The following is a 7,355-nucleotide window of genomic DNA, read 5'->3' as shown; positions in this document are numbered from 1 at the left end:
AGTATATCGCATATCGGGCACACCTAAAGCACCAACTGGAACAGCACGAGACGTTATCCTCCGCTGCTTATCCTCACAAGATAGGAACCAGATCATGATGGCACTGAAGAATAAAGCACCTCTGCCCTTTGAAGGCTCCTCGTTAACATTTTATCAAGATCTCACCAAAAATACCCTAGTCTGGAGGAAGTCAATGGGTACAGTTACCTCTCAACTACGATCTGCAGCCATACCCTACCGCTGGGGAGCCCCAGGAACGCTTGTAGTAACCCACAATGGACATACTCACACACTCACGTCACTAGAAGGGGCACCGGCCTTCTTCCAAGCACTGGGACTAACGGACAACCATCAGGACCCACTGGCGACCACCCCTGGGGGCACGTGGGACCCTGCCCACATCACCCCCTTCGTCCCAAGAGCCGGAAGCTCACAGGACACCGACGGCTGACAGCTAATGGGGACTGGGCCAATGATTATGGCTATGGCACCTGCCCAAAAAACAGCTGGGGCAAAACCGGCACAAGCCGTTATACCTGTTTGATCTAAGTTGCATATGTATATTTGTTTTTTGATTACTGTTTCTCTCAAACATACGTTCCAGTCCACTGCTCTACCAGAGCTGTAGAACCCGCAGAGACAAACACCTTGAGGCACACTGACGCCACAATCCCCCCCCCCCCCCCCGCCACCCCCATGGTTAGGGGCAACACATAAAGAGGAGGTCCCACATCTCACCTCAGGCACCTTGGCAGTGCGCCTAGCGACACACGGCCACATACCTAAATACGACAGACACTAGGCAAAAGACACCCCACACCTGGGGACCTCCCGCAGAATACCACGGACATACGCATGGGAGGCCACTAAGAGCCTCCACATAGAATCCCATAAGATTATCTCACCCATCACAAGGGCACACCTAAGAGCCCCCTTCTTTCCCGAGATACCCATCACACCTCTCAGATGCGCCCACAAAAAAACATCTCCTGTTATAACGCATACAAGAGAAAATGTTGACAAGCATGTTTCATATCTTGTTATTAATCCTGTTTTAAAAAAAAAAAAAAAAAAAAAAGTGCAGCACAACATGACTATGCTATACGGAACAGTTAATATCTCTCTAAAACCCTGTACTATTGATGAATCGTATATTTACCTCTGCACTCAAAAATAAAGAATTAAAAAAAAAAAAGTGATTCCCTGAAGAATTCCTATAATGCATGATTCCTTATTGATTACTGACTTGAATTCCCTCCGTCTATATTGCAATTCTAGCTGCTCGAGAGAAGCACTTTTCAAAATATGGTGAGTTCTAATACCCAAGGAAGTTTCAAGACTTTTGTTGGTTATGAGTGTTTCTGAATGTGGCAATCATAAGAAAAATGATGGATTCCAGATTGACCAAGTTTTCCTGGACACATATCGTGTATAAATATTGATAGGTAGCGCCTCAGGCTGCCCTTTAGTATAGAAATTCAACTCATTATTCAACAAGAAATCTGAAAATGTATAATGTATTTGAGGAAGGCACTTTTTTCATGTGCTGTCCATAAACATAAAGAAGCAACATGTTTTAATTATGGCAACCCTGATTTCACTTACAAGACAAAAACGTTATAAACAACAAAGACCTTAGTCCTGCATTGGGTAAATTAATTCTGCAATGTAAAGTTCCCATTTTACCAGATTACAAAGTATATATTTTTGTATAAGGATTCCTGCTGAAAATGGTGATATGGTAATACTAGTCGCACCCACCACAGACCCTGACTGCTAAAAATCACCACTTGTTCATTAAGTCGTTTTGTTAATTCCAAATCCATTTCTTCCATGTAAACAAAGACTTTGGGGGCACAGCTGTGCAATGCTCACATGCATTCCTCAGCTCAAACCTCCCTTTCCCCATCCTACAATCCTTCACTCCCCCTCACCCTCCTTTCTGTAATAACCAAAATGGCTCAACATCTTGCCCCAGGCTCTGAAGGGTCCAGAGTATTCCAGGGAGATCAGATCAGGATGGGTGACACAAGAGATGAGTCTGCTATGAATTCATTGCTGGGAGAATGGGTCCCTTGTTCTGCCTTGCTTCCTACAGAATTACTGAGCTAGAAATGATCTCTGTTAACCCTTTCCGCCTGCAAGAATTAAATCATTTACAATCTTATCTGGTTGCAAAACATAGCAGGGTTGTCGCATTAATAGCGTTTGCTGTATTTTTCTGGAATTTGGAATGGGTTATGAGTTGAAAGCGTTGGAATGACTGAAACTCAATAAATTCCTTGAAATAAAAGACTGGCAGTGTTTGAGTGATCACGTTTTCAAATATCGGGTAACGCATAGAATTCTATCTGATTCTACATGACCTTTTATATTTTTTCAGACTTTTCATTTACTTATCTCGTGTTTAAGAGATGGAAAGAAAACAAGGTTAATAAGTTGTGATTAAGTCTTATGAAATCACTTTGCCCTTTTGTGTTCATACACTTGTACTAACAAGTAGTTTTAAATTCCACTGCTATTGTGAATTCCAAGAAAAATTATAAATCCGACAAAACTTTTCCCTTAATAGCCTTAACATGGTCAATAGTTATTAAAAAAAGTCTGTGTATATATATATATATATATATATATATATATATATATATTGTTTTGCCATCCAAGAGTACGAAACAAAAAGGCGACAGGCATTCTTGACACAATGAATGGTATTCACGTAGAGGTGACAGATCCAACATGTTTTCTTGAACCCGTCTCATTGATACTTATTAATGAGCAATGCTTGAAAAGTGCTACGCTACACTTTGTAGTATTGAAAGAGTGCAGGTGGATATCGGATCATTATTAAGGAATCCTGCAGCAGGTCAATTCTCCATGCAGCTGAGAAGCACTGCTCATGTGATGCTTAACAGTGTGAATTAGTCCAGGTAACCCATGATAGTTCTGGAAACCAAGTAGTTCTTCAACTGAAAATACAATTACCAATTCACTTCTAGTTTTCTTTCTAAAATTTGCTAGCTAAAGCACAGCGCACACTACAAATACAAAAAAAAAAAAGATTGATGGGGGGGGAATGATTGATGGCTATTGGACAACCACTAAATGTTAAAAAGCAGTAAAACCTCTCTCTCTCTCTCTCTCTCTCTCTCTCTCTCTATATATATATATATATATATATATATATAGAAATAGATTTTTTTGCTGCTTGTCCTTTGTATCCCTCATTTGGTTACTTCAACTCACTTGATCTGTGTGACAAATAATGGGGAAATGCACTTGTCATACATGTAATATTTATACAATGTATGTATTTTGTAGACTGGCACATTAATATATTTCAGCCAGTTTGAAGGAATCAGATTACTTTTAATCTACTCCTGAAAAAATCCATCCATCCAGGCTTTACCTGTGATCCCTGTAGATTGGTTCCTGCATAGATTAAAAGTAATTAGAATTGTTCAAACCATCTGAAAAGCATTAATGAACAAGTCTAATATTTTGCTGTATACTGACTGGCCCGTTTTTGCACCCTTTTGACCCGGCCAAATAGTTTTTTCCTAAACAATCACTTTGGCAAAATTGAGACGAGCTGAAGTGCCACATGGACGAAATTCACTCTGTCGTACGATTCATTTGGACTGAACAGAATTCTCCACCATGCACAAATCTATTGCACAGCAATTTATACATTACTGTGCAATTACAAAGTACCGATCCAGAAAGTGGTCTTATGGTTCTAGGCTATGGCTTCACTTTTTAATTGCTGAGACGTGTAAATCATATTGGGGTCACCATGGAAGCCATAATTATTTCCATAATTATTTCCATATGTGGAGCAGGTGCTAGCAAATTTAACTAATACCAGATATGCTGCTACATAACTAGCACCAGATGTTTGGCAGGTGCTTCTGTCCCAGCACTAACTACTTCCACATGTGTCATGTGTTTAGCAAATGTTGAAAACCAGCAACATGTGTATGAGAAACTGATAACTAATTCCAAGCAAGACCATTCAATTTTTTTCCACTGGTATTGTAGCCTGTGGTTACTTACAGACTATGAATTATGGTGATCAAGTGCAACAGTATCAGTATCAATAGATTTGATCTCAAATACAGAAGATGTTTGAACAGCTAACTAGGACATCACTATACACACTCCCAGTCTGTAAAGAATGTACACGTCTGTTTACTTAGGTCACTATGTTTCATGCAAAAATTGTGACTTAAAGGGTAAGAATTTGGAATTTATTCCAGTGAATAAAATATTGAAGATCATCTATAATTCATGTTGATCTTTTTTTCCATCAGATTATTTTTTGCTTGTTTTTTTTATTTATTTATATTAAAGATTTAGCATTTTGGCACCATAAACCGGTTCAGACAAGGCAATACCAGGGCAAAAACATTGCAAATAAAAAGGAGACAGAGAGACATTGTTGCAAAGGACAGAGTTTGTAACAACGATTGACAGGAAGCTAAAATGGAGGCGCCCAATTGCAGGATAAAGAGTTGTGGATTTCTACATCAATTTTATTTTTCACACCTTGCAAATTAATTTGTATTAAATATAAGTAAACATGATATTAAAAATCCTGGGAAGTGATAGCTCCCCATTAAGCGGAGGTCTATACTCTATTCCTTATTATTAGTCTCGAGGGCATACAAGAACATTTTATATAAACATATGATACCATACTCACTCAAGTGTTACTGCTGTATAATTACCGTAGTTAGATTCATAAAGAGCATTTTGCTTTTACTAAACAGAAAAAAAGAAAAAAATTACCAAAAATTCTCTTACTGGAGATGTGCTTAAATACAGGGTGATAGCAATAACATAAGTGTCTATATGTGTCATAGCTTATCGAGTGATCCTAAAGACAATTTAAACAAATGTAAATGCATACAGATATCACAGAAAACCAGCTATAAATTAGCCTCTTTATCTTTTGTATATTACATGCATCAACATTCTATTACATGCATCAACATTCCTCAGAAATAATTAATAAAATCATAAAATATTGTGTTGTGTATTGTTGTATTGTGTGGAGTTCCTCCAAATCTGATTTGAATGGCTCTATATTCCTCAAGGAATATGTTCCCAAACTTCAAGAAGAAACTGTTCTTCAAAAATGTCCTTTGATTGCTATAATGTGCCTCACAGCAGTTCATATACCAGTATAAGAAGAAGAAAAAAAAAAAAGAAATAAAATGAGAAAAAAGTATTAAAATATATAAAAAATAAAAATGAATAAAAATTTGAAAAATTGCCTTGTTTGGATTATTTTAGAGACCAGTTATTGTGTACACGCTAAGAAATGCAACAAAAAACTTTAGGGAATGGGAAAAAAAAGTTAAGATTGTCAGCTGACATATGTTTGGCTGACAATAGGGTAAATCACCTAAACGTTGCTGTACTGATATTATAAGAAAACGCTCAATTGCATCAAGTTGTAATTGTGTTAAACAAAATATCTTGTATCACATTAGGATCACTGGATACGCGGTGGCACTTGTAGACACTCATTTAGGCATATCTCTGGTGGGAGATTAAAAAAATTAAAACAATTCTGTGCAATAAAAACAAAATGATTTTTGTGCATCCAACAAGTTATACCGTGGTAATACTTGAGTGAGCACGTTATCATATATTTGAATATTATTTAATTAGAGTTTAATTGTGTTAATTTTTTAGGGTTACTCGATACCATAAAGTGCCAACTTTTTAATATATTTTTTAGACTGTGCAAGAACATTCTACTTTCATTAGGTAGGTAGTCTATGTAGTCTAGGGTAGAGATCCTTTTTCATATCTCCTTTGCACTATGCCCATACATGTACCCTTGCTACTCCTTGAAATCAGTAAAGCAGAGTATAATTTATGTTCTGGCAAATGTTTGCCACAGCAAAATGTCACAGCCCTTTCTACAAGACCAGCAATCCATTTAATGAACTGGATCACAGTGCCTAGGCTATTGCTCATGCTTGTGCATCAACAAGTTGACATGCCTACACAGTGAAACACACATGAAGTCCTTTTGTTTACTTGTGAGAATTAATTTAAAGCATATCACACAGAATTTTATATAGGCTTCTTAGATTACCATTTTTTTTAAGTGATGAGTTCTGCATCCTATTGGTCAAGGTTTGAAGATGCTACCCAGTAGTATATGAAATTGGTTAACTAATCACAACCACAAATCAGCAGCAACATTTGTGATTAATAAATTATTTCACACTGGGAACACGTGAATCGTACAAACTGGAGTGCTTGCAACCTCTCTCCTATAGAACTTGCAATCAACATGTTTGTGGAGATCAAACAATCCTATCTGAATTCTGCATGAATAAAACAGTTAGACAGGGCTATATAATATTTCTCTCCAAAGTAATAGCCATGGAATATTATAATGTTTAGATCTGTCACCCTTCAAGGTGACATAGACATTATTTATTGGACTGACTAGTATTTTTTTGTTGACAATAGTTCAATATTTTTCCTAAACCTGATTCTGCTGAAAATCAATAAAAATTCAAATTAAATCTCAGAACAAACTGCTTTCCAATTGTACTTCCAAAAGGTAAGCAATCTTATTAACTACAAAAGACCGTCAGATTTCTTTCTGAATTATCAAGGTATTATTAATAATGTCCATATTAAATATAAAAGGGTTTACAGATTATGTTAAATGTCATCTTTGAATTTCAGCTTGGCTTTTTGACCTCACTATATATAACCCAATCCCCGACTGTAGATGGAATCTCCATTTCCTGGCTCTCAATGACCAACAATGCACAGGTATTTTTTTTACAAAACCAAAACTTTAGAAAAATTGGCACAGGAGTTGCAAATTTTAATCCACAATAACAAAATTAGAAGAAAAACAAAATCTCTGAGCCAGTTATAATCCACATTGGCTATTTAGGCCTAAAATGTGTTTTTGTTTTTTGTTTTGTTTTTTATTCAACCTATTGAGAAGAACAATCGCAAGTAGAGAAAATGCATCAACGTACAGGTAGTGAAGGTGAGGGAGAAGTACAGTTCCTAGGGACGGTGAGAACACACAACGAGTGTACGTGCAAAGTCAATTACATCGTCAGCAGTACTAGATACCATGTTCTGACGACTTTAAAATGTGTTATACCCCTGTCTTTTACACACTTAATGAATGAACCTACACACTTGGTGAAAAAATGCAATACAACATTAAGAGCATAGTTGTGAACAATCCAGAGCTGACACTAGCATTGTATATGTTTACACCTGGCAGCTATTAGTTACTAACACTAAACACAATTCTGAGGTCTGTGTGGCTTTAGACACCTAACCACAGGCATATCACCATTAGA

Source organism: Pelobates fuscus, chromosome 7, assembly GCF_036172605.1.
Source record: "Pelobates fuscus isolate aPelFus1 chromosome 7, aPelFus1.pri, whole genome shotgun sequence".
Lineage (NCBI taxonomy): Eukaryota > Metazoa > Chordata > Amphibia > Anura > Pelobatidae > Pelobates > Pelobates fuscus.
This window is presented reverse-complemented; position numbering follows the sequence as displayed.